Raw genomic sequence first — 16983 nt, forward strand, 5'->3', positions numbered from 1 at the left:
TGTTCTCTTGGGAGTTGTGCTGCTCTGTCTGAAGCCGTTCACGTTACTTCATAGCTGCATTCAGTCTTCACTCTAAACTCTGCAAGATAAACCAGGGAACAGCTGTTCAAAGGAATGAATTGCAACCCTTGCTGTGGCCACACTGTCCACTACATGGCCAAACATCTAATAACGGTCTGCAGCCAACCCAAAACCCTTGTGACAGAGTTTTCCTGGGGCTTTGTGCTCATAACTCGTCACCTAAAAGTCCTGTGTTGTGCAACCTTCCCATTTGTGCTTTATTCCAGTACCGATGTGCCTCCAGTCTGCCAGGGAACTCCTCAGAAATGAGAAAAATTCAGCCTTTACTTTGATTTGCTTGCGCCACTTTTCAATAGCGCGTTTGTTAAATCTCTTGAAATGGGGTCTCAGCTCTTTGCGATGTCACAAAGGGCTCTGAGACCTCGCTGTCACCAACAGTGTCGTATAGTCACAACACCCCCAGACAGTTGCTCCTATTGGCTGCCTTGTTTTTGACCCTTCCGAACATGCGCAAGATCCAATGACGTGTCGGGTTTCATTTTGTTTTTTGCAGGAGGTCCTTAACAGAGGGTTAAATGTAGTTTGTGTAGTTAAATGTAGTTTTCCTAAGGGAGTTTTGTTCCACTCGAATCTGGGCTGAAAAATCGAACCTGAAAATCAGTATAAAATGCAAATTATGAGTCAATTTTCACGCTGGGTCAGTCAGCACTGCGGGTCAGTCAGTACTCGGGGTCAGTCAGTAGTGGGTCAGTCAGTACTGGGTCAGTCAGCGCTGGGTCAGTCAGCGCTGGGTCAGTCAGTACTGGGGGTCAGTCAGCACTGCGGGTCAGTCAGTACTGAGTCAGTCAGCGCTGGGTCAGTCAGTACTGGGTCAGTCAGTACTGGGGGTCAGTCAGCACTGGGTCAGTCAGTACTGGGTCAGTCAGTACTGGGTCAGTCAGCGCTGAGTCAGTCAGTACTGGGGGTCAGTCAGCACTGGGTCAGTCAGTACTGGGTCAGTCAGCGCTGGGTCAGTCAGCGCTGGGTCAGTCAGCGCTGGGTCAGTCAGCGCTGGCTGATCATGGGCCCCCGGGGTCCGGGGATGGGCGCCATGTTGCTGCTCAAGGAGAGGCTGGGGACCCTTCAGTCCCATTGAGCTGAGGAGAAGTCGAGTGGCGCCTCTATCATGGAGATGCAAAACACACAATGGTGTCGCGGCACAATGTGAGGGCACTTCATTCACTCCTCTGCTCTGTCACCCTTCTCATGGAGCTGCAGTGTGACAGGGAGAGTGAGAGAGAGTGAGAGAGAGAGAGCGAGAGAGAGAGTGAGAGCGAGAGAGAGGAGGCAGCCTTCCTAGCAACAAAAAAAAAGAACTATGTGAGAAAGTTGGGCTTCAGTTATTGTTTGCTCTAACTCTAATCTGATCTGGGGCCACGGTTGCTCTCGTTTCTCCGTCGTCTGTCTGGATTTCACAATCCCACGATGAGGAAAACCGACACCGGGGTTTTAAAAACGAACGACAAACACAAAGCGACAAATCCCACGGCAGCCGTGCGTGTTTGAAAAAGAAAAAAGGTCCCAGCGGAGGAGATGGTGAAGCCATTACTGGGCCCTTTTGTTCTGAGCAGCAGAAAGCCTGGCCCTGTCACTTTAAGAGAACACCCCTCCCGCCCCTTATCCCCCCCCCCCTCCCTCCCTCCTCCTGCGACCATTAATAATTGTAATGCCTTTTTATTATTGTTGAGGATAATGCAGGGATGAGGATCATATTGGGGCCCCCAGACATTACTTTGCCCTGAAATGTTTTCAATTAACTTTTGGCTCCGGAGGAGGGGGGGTGGAGGGGGGGGGGTGGAGGAATGTAGTGTTTTTTTTCATTGGGTAGGAACAGAAAGCAGTCAACTGGGGCCTTTTGGAGCCGGGAACCAGAACATCATTAAAATTGCCTCATCATGACTCAAAGTGTTGCTTGTCCGACCCCTCGGGCGCCCTTCGTCTGCGAGTTACACACAGGAAAAGAGAAGGAAAAAAAAGAAGAAGAAGAAAAACAGGCAGCCTTGTGTTAAGTTGATGTTTTAGGAATGACACCCGTTAGTTTTAGTGTCTCCTTTCTTCCTCCGGTACGCCTCATCATGTGCCCTGCAGCGGAATGTGTCGTCAAAACCCTGGACTGACATCACAGGGTTGGGGTTAGGGTAGGGTTACAGGGTTAGGGTTAGGGTTAGGGTTACAGGGTTAGGGTTAGGCTCCTTTCCGCGCTCTCTACCTCAATTAGTTTAGCGCCGTGGCTCCGGCTCTTGAAGTCCCGCTGGATTCCTGCCACACTTTTTTTCCTTTCTCTTTTCTCAAAAAAACAAAAAAAACAAAACGGCTCCGTCGCCAAACAGTCTTTTTCCTGTTGGCCCTATTTTGAAATTCCCGGAATAAAGAGAAGTGTTTCCAGTGCATTTGTGCTCCTGAGAAGCCAAAAGTGGGTTGGACACACAAAAAGAGTTATGAGCTGAGAGCCAAAAATCTCCATGAATTCTTCCAATCAGGAGGAGAGGAGAGCACAGCTGTTTGGTTGGTTGGACTGTTTTGAGGTGGCAACCCGTTTGCCAAGGATTAATGTGGTTGTTGTTGTTGTTGTTGTTGTTTAACTGTGTAAGTAGTTTACTGACTCCTGCTTTGCTGCTGGTGAAGACGCCCATCGACCTTTTGAAGCTTCCCGTCTCAAATGATCCACGTTTAACTGCTTCACAACTGTAAAAGTTGTTTTTTGAGAATGTGCCAGAGAGAATACACAATTATTCAAGTTGCCACATTCCCTGGTGTCATTATTATGTCCTGCCCTTTAAGAATCTACTGAGGCCACTTGACCCCCAAAGTCCAGTTTAGTTGATGCAAACATGTCCTGCTTTTAAAGCTGCCTCAGACATGGTCCATGTTCAGTGTGATAGTGACAGATTCTGTCGAGGCTTTCAACGCCGAGCAGCGAGGAGTCAGAGTACACTCACTACAATGAACTAGACTACACCACCGGGCTCTAGGAACGATCCGGAAGAGGAGACCGACGTCGCCGCCGAGTCCAAAAGTTGCCTCCTCTGCGAGGCAGGAACGTCACAGTGCGTCAAATGTTCCGTGCGCAGTGCCGGCAAACACGCGAGTCTCCAGAAAAATGGGTTTGGGTTGACCTTTGAACTGCTACAACAGGGCCGCAGATCAGCCGTGTTCATAAATAAACAAACTTGCTGAAAGCAGAGTGAAGTGAATAAACCTCGGTGACCCAGAGTAATTGGAGGCTGGAGGTATGGACCCCCCCAAACCCCCCAAACCCCCCAAGCCTTTTTTTTTCTAGAGAGGTGGGAAAGGTGGAGGAGGGGCTGATTTATAAGGGCTTGGGGGGGCTGGGTTGAATGTCAGGGATCCCAACCCTCCGTGAATAAGGATGCCAAGGGGGGGGGAATGCCTAATCAACCAATCGGAGGCCTCTCCCTCTGTGGGCGCCTCGGCTGGATGGGCTTTGTCCAGCCGGTCGCCTCCCTTAATTCCCTCCCGCGGCTCAGCCAAAGAGCAGCGGTGCGAGCGTTTCAGGGAGGGCAGAGGGGAAAAGAGGGCGGAGCCAGCGGGCCCGACACAAAACATCGCTGACAGGGGGCATAACTTCATTTCCACGCTGCTGGGACAGCTGTGTGAAGTAATCTGCCGTAGCGGGGGAAGTGGGGAAAGGGGCGGCGGCCACTTTAACTGTGCCCAGGCGTTTAGAATTGTGAACGGGGCGGCGGGGGGGGGACTCCTTTCACTCATTTTCAAGGGCCTTTGTTGAAGGTATATCCCTCGGACCTCTTTCACAGCGAGAGGGGGCTATGTGTTTATGAAATGGGGGCCAACAATGGCTCCCGTTTTGAGAGCAAAGTGGGAAGATTTTTCTCCTGCCTGTGAATGAAAGCTGGAGTATTTCTTGACAAAAAAAAAAGAAAGAAAGAAATCGGATTTTAAATAAGGTGATTTTTGAAAAGCGTTGACGATTATTTCAACGCTCAAACGTGTGACAAATCTTCATTTCGTATTTAGTGGAGCTCTCCAAATGGTCATTTATTTGTCAAAATACAACCAGCTTGCTTCCAATTGTCTCAAAGTTCGAGCCCAAACCTTTCTGTGAAAGTATGTATTTGAAAAGCAAAAGAGAGAGAGAGAGGCAGGCAGTCTATCGATGAAGCGGGGTTCATTATTTCCTCGGAGCAGTTCTGTGGAAGACCGAGGAAAGAACAAAACATTTTCCACTAAGATAATGGGCCGAGGTTGGCTCGCTGTCCGCAGTGAATGGGGTCTCCCCGGAGCTCAATAAGGTCCCAAAGTTTTACTCCATTATGCTGACATCTTAAAGGCCAGGGGGCACCACCCCCAGCGGTTGGCCCTCAAGTATATGCATTCATCAAATCCCCTCCCCTGCCGCACACCCGCGGGATCCATAATCTCTGAACGTTTAATTCCTCTGTGCTTGTTTGAGAGGGTGATTGCACACGGAGGGAGAGCTGCTCAGTGTTCAAGCAAGAAGCAGGAGTAGAAAGAATCTCGAAACAAGACGACCCGATCCGCGCGAGATTTAGCTATTAGCTTTTGACATTGGTGATGAAGACAACTACTTTGTCCAGCTACCTCGGCCCGTTTCTTTTGGTCTGAAGCGAGAGCTGAATCGTTTGCTGGACGCTAACAGTAGCTTCATGGCCACTCCTCTCCCTCCAGTGTACAAGCGTCGTCACCCTCGAGCTGGATCCTTACATCATCGCAAAACAGACGGATGATCGCACGTGTGTAGAATGAACAACAGCGGCACGAGTGAGAAGCCTTGTGGGCCGGCGTGCACGATGGTCCTGGCGACAACTTCGTTTTTATTCAAACAAATTGTGACTGATTGTTTGTCAGATTGAATTTGGTCCATTTGGCTACAAGAGAACCGGCTAGCTAACTTCTCCTTTGTCCAACTCGGACTTGTTGACCCCCAGGAAGCAGAGTTAATCCTGCCTTGTCGAAGGTTTGACAGGGCTGACAAGGAGAGAGAAGCGTATTCTCGAAAATACTCCCCCACAAAAAGTGAAATGCTTACTGGAGCCAGTGCATTCCTGAAGTTTGTGCAATGGCGTAGCGGGCCGCAGGCTTGTGGCCACAACAAGGCCTCCCTGGTCTGAACCTCCTCAGCCAGGCCTGCAGGGTTAACGCTAATTTACCAACTTTAAATCCAATAGTAAACATAGAAATCAAAGGAGCTTCACACATAAGGGCTAACAGTCCGCTATCCTTTTCTTTAAAAAAAAACCCAAACATTTCATTTAATAATGATACTTACAACTGCATAATGATACATATGTATATATATATATTTTTTTTTTTACATCCATGTGTTAAGTTGGTAGAGTCTAAGCAAATTCAATCATTTGTCTCATCGATCGTACTGTCAAATAAATTTCATGAATTAAATTTCTAAATAGGTCATGTGCCTCTGAAGTGATTCTACCCTGTACGTGGATGCTGTGTGAGCTCTTCTATGTCCATTTTAACTGTAACAGCATCTTCTGCTTCAGTCATTTTTTTAGTGACGGAAAATAAGGAGCTAAACTTTGGCACGTTCAAAGTCTTTCCTCCACATTAAAGGTCCTGCCCCTTAATACTGAGGTGTGCTCGGTCACTTCTCTGTTCTCCCTGCTTCCACTCATCTGGTTCTCATTTTCACAGCAAAGCCAGCTGGAATCCATCCCCGCTTTTAAAGATGAGTTGTTGGCCCGTTAATACATACTTAAGCGCGGTACTATTTTAAGGGTGCTGAGGTGGGAATGCCGTGTTACTCTTGGTAGTTTAAAATGCCAAAGTGTGAGAAAAAAAAGGTTTTGGAGTGCCACACTAGAGAGAGGATTCATTTTAAGCATAAAAAAAAAATCCAGCAGGCATTAACGCTGTGGCATGTGTTTGGTTTAGGCCACAAAAAGTGTTGTGTTTTTATTACCTCTAGCATGTGTTAGCCATTTGCCCTTTCGGAAGAAAGGAGTAGTAGAAGGAGAGGTCGCGCTAGAAAACAAAAGTCATCACTTTCGAAGGCTGCGCTGCCCATGTTGAAATTAGCAAAGCAGCTGAATGGATGAAAAACTTGAGAAGTGATGGAGAAGATCAGGGGGACGATGCTGTCAATCCTTCCATCCTTTCCAAGGAGGAAGATAGAAGAGAGGGGGGGCAGTGGCTGGAGGGAGTGGAGATGAATGATGAAGCAGAATAAAGTTAGATGCTAAAAATAAAAACAAACAAAATCTGGAAACGAGAGGGAATGTGTCAAAAAGGTGTGTTCCACCTGCTGCTCTTTACATCAAGTCACCCACTACCATCCTCCACTCACACTGACACACATTGACTGTGTGTGTGTGTGTGTGTGTGTGTGTGTGTGTGTGTCAGTCAGTCAGTCAGCGTCTCCAGCCAGCCAGTCAGTCAGTCAGAAAATCAGTAGTTGGAGATGAAGTCGGTTTTTAAGCTGGAAGTGGAGGTTTAAAGCTCACAGCTTTGACCTCTGACCTCTTGACATTGACCTTTGAGAGTGACACACCAACAGGATCATACAGACCAGTTTATTTTCATTATATTCCTGATTTAGAAGTAAGAATCAGAATTCAAACTCACAGTATAAACAACTCCTCATACTGTTTGTGCTGTGGGTCGGCAGGAAGTGAAAGTGATTTCCTAGGCAGCCACAGGCAGATGGGCGCCCCCTGGAGGCTCCGGGGGGGCCCGGTCGCTTCCTGTCTCTCTGATTGGTCAAAGCGCTTTGAGACGTCCTGGGATGGGATTTAGCGCCGTACAAATAAAAGTTGATTGATTGATTTCATTAAGAGCTAAAACTTTCATTTTGAATGATAAAGCTGTGTAGAAACACTGAGTGAGGTCAGAGGTCAGAGGTCAGAGCTGCTCAGAGGAATCAATGCATTTCCTACTGAAGCTGCACAGCTTAACAGTCAAGCAAAAGGTTTGTTCAATTGCAATGATTAACCTTGGTGTCTGTACACTGTGGGCTTGTTTGACCTTTGACCCTGCCATCAGCCTCCTCTTTGTTTCTTCATCATTAATATCTCAACTATTGGTGATGAAGACCACCGCCAGTCCTCACAAGCAGAGCTGAAAACACATTTTGCCTCTATGGTGTCGCTGTGCTAATGAGCAGATCTAACTGTGTGTGTGTGTGTGGGTGTGTGTGTGTGTGTGTGTGTGTCCAGGATCGACCAGCATCATCACCCCCACCACCGTGCTGGAGCAGCTCAAGTCCATGAACAAACCAGATGAGGAAGTGACCAGCTAAAAACCCTCCAATCACACGCCACCTCTCTGCCCCCCCACCCCAGCCCCCCACCCGTCTTCCCTCTGTCCCCCCTCCCCCCTCCCCTGACTCCCACATTAATTGTGTATGCATCTTGCTTGAAAAGAAACTAAAAAAAAGAAGAAAAAAAAGACACGTTAAAAAAGAAAAAGAAATCTATGTTGTATCAAAGAATAAAACTGTTGCAAGAATTCTTGCGTTTAAGATGAAAGCAACCCAGAGGAGCGCATTAAGGAAGGAACAGAGGTTTGAATATTGAGAGCGGGAGGGCGTTTTAAGAGTGAAATGACCGAAGTGTAACATCGTATGCTATGAAACCTGCTAGAACATGAAGGTGGCCGGGCCTCTTCTCTTGTCCGATCCTCTGGCTCCTCCTACTGGCTGTGAGTTTTACTGGAGGCAGGCAGGGGGGTGAGGAGCAGGAGGAGGTGAGTCAGGAGCAGCAAAAAGCAATATACAGAAGTGATGTGTGTGGTTTGGCTTAGGACCACGACGCTCACGTGAGAGCCTCTGTGTTTGAAGCCCTCGGCTCCTGCAGACACGCTGAGCAGTGAAACCACAGCCGGCGTGGAGGAGTCGCTGGGTTCTGCTGACACACAGGTTCTCACCTGGGGGGGCGTCGGCTTGTAGACGAGTGCAGAGTGTGAAGAAGCCGGGTGGCCCCGCCTCCTCCAGCCGCTCAGACTGTAAAGTATTTATCGCCACAACCTTTTTCCTTTGAGTGGAGAGACTTCATGTTTTAAATGTTGCTTGCTGATATTTAATGAAAAACCTCTAAAAAATATATATATATATCTTATCTTTGGTTAGTAATGATGTTTCCATTGGGCCGTGCACTGAGTAGTGTTGTGTATCTGAGAAGTAGTGATGTTTTCTTTCCGTTCCGATCGCCGATGTGATCATGTGACAGATCTGCATACACACTTTGTTTATCTATATTTTTAACCCGTGATCAGAATCATACAGTTGAAGGAATCTGGCCTGAAGTAAATCATCGGATTAACCACCCGATGAAGACCCGCCCCCTCTTCAGACGGTGGCTGGGTGGCGGAGGCGTGGCATGCACAGCGAATCCCAGGTGGGATAAACGAGCGCTATGGAAATAATGACAACAGGTGTGTGCACGCTTCAACAACACAACTTCACAGTCTTTATTTCTCAGGCAAAGCGCTGCCAAAGGTCTCTGCTGGCCATGGGTGTCCTCACAGTCCTACAGGAGCTGCAGCTGCAGCAGCAGCAGCAGCAGCAGCAACGCTATCGCTATCGCGCTACGCTAACTCGGCAAAGTTTCGTTGGGGGGGGGAGACACGCAGCGGGCCGGATGTGGCCCGCGGGCCGTGGTTTGCCCATGTCTGCACTCGGTCCTCACCTCCAGATGCTGCTGTCCTGTCTGCTCCCGACATCGCATCTCACTCTCCCTCTCTCTCCCCCCCCTCCTCTCTCTATCTCTCTCACTCTGTCTCCCTCCCCCCCTCTCTCCGTCTCTCGCCCCCCCCCTCTCTCTATCTCTCTCACTCTGTCTCCCTCCCCCCCTCTCTCCGTCTCTCTCCCCCCCCCTCTCTCTATCTCTCTCACTCTGTCTCCCTCCCCCCCTCTCTCCGTCTCTCTCCCCCCCCCTCTCTCTATCTCTCTCACTCTGTCTCCCTCCCCCCCTCTCTCCGTCTCTCGCCCCCCCCTCTCTCTATCTCTCTCACTCTGTCTCCCTCCCCCCCTCTCTCCGTCTCTCTCCCCCCCCCCCTCTCTTTCTCTCCCCCCCTCTCTATCTCTCTCACTCTGTCTCCCTCCCCCCCTCTCTCCGTCTCTCTCCCCCCCCCCTCTCTTTCTCTCCCCCCCTCTCTATCTCTCTCACTCTGTCTCCCTCCCCCCCTCTCTCCGTCTCTCTCCCCCCTCTCTCTTGAATCATTTGAAGCTGCCGCTTATGCTGCTGGCACTTCCTGCCGCTGCTGCAGGATTTGCTCGCTTGCTATTTCGGCAGCTTCATGAAGTCTTCACCTTGCGTTCGCCCCCTGGTGGTTGACATGTACGGTAGCCGGCTTTTTAAATGTTAACGATCACCTTAATTTAATCGTGGCAGCCAATATCGTGATCGTGATTAAAATTCGATTAATTGTGCAGCCCTAAGTTCTACTGAACAGGATGAACTCCGAGCTGTAGTTCAGTGGATCAACTCCCATCCTGTTCTACTGAACAGGATGAACTCCCAGCTGAGAGTCAGTGTGCAGACAGACACCCGGACATTTCCAGCTTGTTCTCACGAGCGGTGAACTTCTCTCCTTTTAAGGCGCCGCTGCTCCGCCTCAGAACCACACCTTGCCGTCGTGTATGAACAAAAAAAGATGTACGCACTTTTTTGCTTGCATAATGGAATGCAGGAACGGCAGCGCGAACAGCAACGTACTCATTAGAACAAGGACAAACTTCCTTCCAGTTTGAACTCAGCTGTTTTGGTTTCGGGTTTGAACAGAACCATGAAATTCTGTCTGTCTGTGAACGGAATGAGAAGGTCCAGAATGAGAGGCCATAAACATCAACAGCGCTGTTCGCAACAGTGTCTCCTCTACACTGTGGACAATGCACAGAGTCCGCAGCCGCCGCTCCACACCAGACCTGCAGCCAACGATGCCTCGGCCACACCGGGCCAAGACCGGTTCCTCAGTGAACTCTGGAAGAACCAGAAGAGAAAAGCCTGAGATTAGAAGTGCACAGTGGTGAATAATGACTGCCTTGTGTATACTCACTCATACAAACCACACAGCTGAACCCTATCCCGAACCCGAACCCGAACCCTAGCCACACCTCTGCTTGAAATCAACACTTGGGAATAGAGTTGACTGGTGACCCTCAGGGCCTCGGGATCTGACCCGGAACACTGAACCCAGCAGAGGTCCAATCCAGCAGCTGGAGAACGAAGAAGCTCCTCGGTTCTGGGAGGATTCCTGCCAGCTTTGGGTCAGACCAGACGTGGAGACAAAACACCCGGACCCCCCTGCCGCCACGGACCCAAACACAGAGGCGTCTCCAAGGCAACGGTCTGCGGGACCGAGACCTGGGTCACAGCAACAGGGACTGCTGGTACGTCCAAGTCTTTGTGTAGAAGAAGGGAAATCCCAGCTTGACTGTCAGGTCACAGGCAGGAAGTCCATGATCCTGCTAATGTGGAGACCCGGAGACCTGCCGTTCACAACATAATGACAGCTGTGCCTCGCTAACCAGGAGGGAACGCTGGCTGGAGCTCCAGAGGTTTAGTACTGGAGAACCTTTCATTTAGAACCTTCACTTCTGTACAAGCGCTGCATGCAGTTCGATGGGTTCACTGTGCACGTTTGGTTGGGGGGGTGGGGGTGGGGGGTTCATTGACTGCAGCACTTCAGTTGAGTGTGTGTTTTAATCTTTATTTTACTTTTCATTTTTGTCAAGCGGTTTGGGTTGCATGTTATGTATGAAAGCTGCTTTTCATCAATATGTTTTGACTGATTGATTGATTGATTGATTGATTGATTGATTGATATTGACACAGGACCAAGAACAGCTTCTTCTGGTCTGCGGGCTCTTAAAGGGATCTGGGTTGAACAGAGAGTTTCTTCACCTTGACGGTCATCTGTTTGAGCAGGTGACCAGTGTGGCACACTCTGTTGTTGGCTCTCTGAAGCTCCGCCTCCAGGTCGTCCGTCCTCTTCTGACACTCCTGCAGCTTGATCTGAGGGCACAGAGCGAGCACACACACACACACACACACACACACACACACACACACACACACACTCTCCTATATACAGGTATGTGTGATTCTAGTCCCACACTGCCCCCATGTGGCGTCCCAAGTCAAGACACGTTTCCTTGATCTACCACATTCTAGTATGTATCTAATATAATATATATAATATATATATGATATAGTGTTATATATATATATATATATATATATATATATATATATATATATATATATATATATGTTTATTCATCAAGTATTTTGGTACATATTCAATTCTATCTATCAAGTGTCTCTATCTATCTATTTAATATCTATCTATCTGGTGTCTATCTATCTATCTATCTATCTCTCTATCTAGTTCCTCTATATCTACCTCATTGCGCTCTCTCTGCCTAATATCTCTCTATCTATCCCTCTGTCTAGTTCCTCTATATCTATCTCTATCTCTCTGCCTAATCTCTCTCTCTCTCTCTCTCTCTCTCTCTCTCTCTCTCTCTCTATCTATCTATTTAATATCCATCTATCTGGTGTCTATCTCTCTATCTATCTCTATCCCTCTGTCTAGTTCCTCTATATCTACCTCATTGCGCTCTCTCTGCAGGAGCTCTCCAGCTGTGGATGGAACGGTCGAGAGAAGCACAGTTTGGCTCCAAACGTGGTCGCGTTCACACGCAGGTTCAACCAGGTCGGTTCGTCTCATGGGTTCTTTTTTATCTATTTTGTCGTTTATAATTGTGTGTGCCGCTCCGAGTGGAGAAAACAGCGGTGCTGTTATAAAAGAGGCCAGAAGGGGGCGCTGAAGGGAGTTGGCAGGGTTGAAACTACACAAGCGTGTGTTGTTGTTCGTGTTGATTGTATAGCTGTCTTATTTTATCTTATGGTTCCACACTGATGGTTCCACACTGATGGTTCCACACTGACGGTTCCACACTGATGGTTCCACACTGATGGTTCCACTGGTTCTACACTAATGGTTCCACACTGATGGTTCCATTGGTACCACACTGATGGTTCCACACTGATGGTTCCACCGGTTCTCTGGTTCTCTATGTTCCAGGTGAGCTTCTGGCTGGTGAGGGAAATCTTAACGGCGCAGACGCTGAAGATCTGCGCTGGGATTCTGGGCCACTTTGTCAAGATAGCAAAGGTGAGGTTCATTCTGTTGATTTTATTTTGAAACTTTTTATTTCAAATATCCAAATATTTGAGGTAGGCTGCCTAACTTTTGCATTTGATCTTGTGTGTGGCGTGTGACCAATCAAATCTCTTCAATCTATTGAATGTGCGTGTGTGTGTGTGTTGGCAGAAACTTCTGGAGCTCAACAACCTTCACTCGCTGGTGTCTGTGGTGTCGCCCCCATCTTCAGACTCAACAAGACCTGGGCGGTAAAACACAAACACATCACAATCACTATCAGCTTCATTGGCCCAGCTTGTGCAAGCCAAACCAGGAGTTTGACTCCACCAGGGGTCTCCAGCGTCACTTCTGGTTCCATTCCAGTGACTCGCTCAGTGCGACTGAAGAGTCCGGATTTGTTTCAACAGTGTGCAGCGATCACAACTCTCAACAGTCTGACTCTGAAGATCTTGTTAGTCTATATCTATGTTACATTTATAAACACTGAAATGATTGATGTTAATGAAACAATGTGACACATAGACAAAGTTGAGTTCAGTTAATGGATTACATATGGACTATACATATGTATGTATGTATGTATATATAGGCCTGGGCGATAAAACGATTACGATAATAATCGCGATTAAAAACTCCACGATAACGATGATAAATGCATGAGCTGTTATTTCGATAACCCAACCAATCCAACAGGAGAGAAACAAGCGCGTGCTAAATGAACAGCCAATCCCAGCAGAGAAACAACGGCGCGCCTCCTTCCCTCCACCCGCCTACTCTCGCTCACAACAACTCAGATGGGAGACACACACAGCCGTCCTCTAAATCTAGTTATAGGAACATGTAGAAATGAGTAGCGAGGAGCAATCAGAAGTCGAGGGAAGTGAAGAAACTGTCCAAAATGTGCCTGAGAACTGTACCCCTGACACCGAGGGTGAGGAGGAATCTGAAAACGTCCAGCAGGATGAAATAGTGGCGAAGAAAGGCAATACCAGTTCGGTGATTTGGAATTGGTTCGGCTACCTCAGGTCCGACAAAGTACAGGCTAACGCTAAGTGCAAATTATGTCGGAGAACAGTCCCAAGCAAAACGGGAAACACCACAAACCTCTTTCAACATCTCAACAAGTACCACGATAAAGAATGATATGAAAGCCAGAGTTTACGTTTTCATGCTAGCCTCCCCGCAGGTAATGCTAAAAACAACGCACTGCTGGGAGTGTGCCGCATGATACTCCCGCTAGTAGTAGTAGCCTAGCTAGCGACAGTGCTAAGCAAACAGTTGCTGGTCAAACAACAATGCAGTCAGCCTTTAACGCAGCTACCCCGTACAAGAAAAAAATCAACGCAGTACAGAAACATAACCAGAGCAGTGACGTGCAATATTGTACTGTCTGTCTGTACCTCTTTTTATTTTTGTTTTTATTTTATTTAATCAGTTCAGTACACTACCTCTAAAATGTTTGAGAGATATTAAAAACAAGGCATATAATCCTCAACATTTAAGTTATTTTATTTCAGTACATCTAAGATGTAAAAAAATAATACAAACGTCTTGGTTTTGTCGGGTTGTTGTTGAATGTTTTGTATTGTCATACATTCTAACAATAAATATATAAAAATAATCCTTCTGGTTTCTTTGTGGTCCAAGGAGAATACTAATATTAAAACTATTATTGATTTAAAAAAAAAAAAAAAAAAATCATATTGTGATAATTATCGACATCGAGCAATATAAGAAAACATATCGTGATAAAAAAATTTGCCATATCGCCCAGGCCTATATATATATATATATATCTATCTATATATAGATATATATAGATATATATATAGATATATGTATATATACATATATATATATATATATATATATATATATATATATATATATATATATATACATATATATATATACATATATATACATCTACATATATATGTGTACATATACACGCCACGGACAAGCTGCAGACGCTTTGGGTGTGAATTGGGGGGGCAAGGACTCAAGAAACCCAATGAGGAAGAAGTAGAAGAAGAAGGTGGACGAGGGGAGCCGGGGTTTGAGTGCGCAGGGCCACCGTAGTTCACTGGCAAGCTCAGGAGGGGGAGGGGGAATATGTAGTTTCCATACTGCGACTGGAAACGGTTACAAATGAAGGTTTTCTTCCTTCTCTCTCTCTCAACGCGGTAGTTGATCAGTCGGAAGGACAAGGCCACGTTTGAGAAGTTATACTACTTGACGTCCAAGGAAGAGAACTACATCCACATGAGGGACTACATCCGCTCCCTGAAGATGGCGCCGTGCATCCCCTACCTCGGTAAGCTAACACGCCCGTGCTTTAATTCCGTCATTGATGTCCTCACGTCTTTTTTACGATGTAATTTAACGGTCGTGAATCCACATGAAAGACATTTTCTTTCATGCTTCACCTCACGCGTTGCTCTTCTTAATTCCTACCATTGAGAGACCACTTCACACGCTTCTCTTTGGTCACATTCAACCATCAACACGCATGCATGATTCGCTACTGTACTTGCTAGCCAAAAAGAAAAGAAACATGCTTCGAGACGTCTCGCTCTGAATCGTCGGAGTCTAAAATCAATTGGCCACGCCCCTCTAATCCTCCCATCATGACACCCACTTCCAGAGAAGTATATCTTTGACATCTGATCATGGTACGACCTTGTACGACCTCATTCCATTGGGGCTGTCAAATGATACACTTTGTGATCGCAATGAAGTATTTATTATACATTTTTTTATATTTAGGCATTGAAATTGTTACCACAGTGTCTTCATTGGGAAACAAGTGAACACAAAAAATGATTTTCATTTTGGATCTTTTGTATTACTACTATTTTTTTTTCAAAACTCTGAAATCCCACTCCAATGCCCACTTGCTGCACCTGCATTTTGTTGAAAGAAGCCTAAACGCGACCCTCCCCCCCCCCATCATGAATCCTAAACAAGAACAAATATGCGTCAAGAACAATTTTATTTTGAAAATAGAAACACAGAGAATCAGACTCAACAACTGAAGGTGAAAAAATAACAAAAAACAAAACTTATAAGAAAAAGACGACAAAACTGAAATTGAGTTCCAGACTTGGACGAAGATGAAGACAAACTGAGATGAAAACACAGAAAAGCCGCCGCACGGGTTCAAAGCGCGGGGGGGGAAGTAGCGGCTTATAGTCCGGAAAATACGATACATCAATCAGCCTTCTCTATAAAACTGAGCTTGGATCAGAACCCTGTGTCGTGGTCGTTTTGTCCCGGTGCTTGATTTCTTTCGTTGACGGGGGGCGGGGGGGGGGGGGGGGGGGGGTTATGACTGTCTTCATGCGGGCCAGACAGAGACACGCAGCGGGCCGGATGTGGCCCGCGGGCCGTCGTTTGGGGACCCCTGTTTTAAGGCAATAATATCCGGTCTGTTACCCAAACAGGACCATCCGCACATGACACAACACACAAGGCAGACCTCATCCTAAATGTTCAGCGTTGTGTATTTGTAAGCATTTCATTGAATCTGCAGCCAATTAAATAACACGGACCAAAACCAGTTTCCAAAGTGGGCTAGGCTTAAATGACTTTTGTAGGACTTATTTACAATGTTTTGTGCTTGCTAATAAAGTTCTAAAGCGACGGGCTGGCGTGCTAGCGGCGGTCTCCGCAGATTGAGTGTCGTGTTCTTTTTGGAACCCGTTTCAAGCGACTTCCCGGTCACCTGACGCTGTCTGGTCTCCGTCCGCAGTACGATGTACCAGCACGGCATGTCGGAGAGTCGCAGCGCCTCCTTCCCCGTGGAGAAGACCCGTCACTTGCTGGACGACAGCTTCCTGGAGTCTGACTCCAACGCCAAACGATCCTCGCAGCACGTCCGTGTCCAACGGCTTGACTCTCGGTAAGCACCGCACTCACATAAATGACTTCGAAAGCAAAGACTTCAATGAACAGTAATCTTTGATGGGATTTTCTTTAATATACGTTTCAAGGCAGCAGTAGCAGCTCCTTTGGGGACGAGCTGTCGTCGGCCACCGAGAGGTGAAAGACCGTCACTGCATGCCGTCTGTCGTACCTATTTTACACACTCAGCCTTGAGACGTTTACACAGGGGTGTCAAACTCACAACTACATAGCAGGGCCACAATGTAAAACTTAGTCCAACATTGATATATTTATTTTAAAAAATCTTCCTCCAAATAGAACATTGAACATTTTTATATGGATCCAAACTACCTTTTTTTTAACGACAACCCCAAAAAACCTCATTAAGATAAAATAAATGTAAATGAAAATCACACGGCTCTTTATATTTTGCAGACTTACGATTTAAATTTCAACCAGAACCTTTTTCCACCAAATAAAAACCACCAAAACAAAAACCCAGATTTTCTTTCAAAGGAAACCTTTGCATCCAATCCTTGAACAGAGAAAATGAACCTGGATGCTTTTATTGGTTCATTTCTGCACAGAGAATGATTGTTGTGACCGTGTGTGACAAACAGGGGCCGCATGTACGCAACACTGGAACCCAACTGGAAGGTCCCGCTTGGCAACTCCCAGAGGAGCCACGGCTATGCTAGCAGGTACGGTCGGCTGTCCCGGGTTACTTTCAGAACGCAATGGGAATTGCATGAGAATTGTCTTGTGTATATTGTAATTATACCACGGTGAATGGTAAATACATCGTTCATGACAGGCCGGGTTAGGGTTTAGGGTTTAGGGTTGGACAGGTTGTATTTCTGCTTCAGAGGGTCAAAGGTCTTGGAAGGTCCCTTGTCAAAGCCGTCC

At 47.0% G+C, this 16983-nt stretch overlaps 1 pseudogene; it reads left to right on the forward strand.

Annotated features, from left to right (window-relative positions):
* The first annotated feature begins 7664 nt into the window (after window positions 1–7664).
* Window positions 7665–16983, forward strand: part of LOC142879881 (ras-specific guanine nucleotide-releasing factor RalGPS1-like) — a 17275-nt pseudogene continuing 7956 nt past the window's right edge.

The sequence above is a fragment of the Nelusetta ayraudi genome, unplaced genomic scaffold, assembly GCF_046127955.1.
Source record: "Nelusetta ayraudi isolate G7.1 ecotype Tasmania unplaced genomic scaffold, CSIRO-AGI_Nayr_v1 ptg000147l, whole genome shotgun sequence".
In the NCBI taxonomy this organism is placed as follows: Eukaryota; Metazoa; Chordata; class Actinopteri; order Tetraodontiformes; family Monacanthidae; genus Nelusetta; species Nelusetta ayraudi.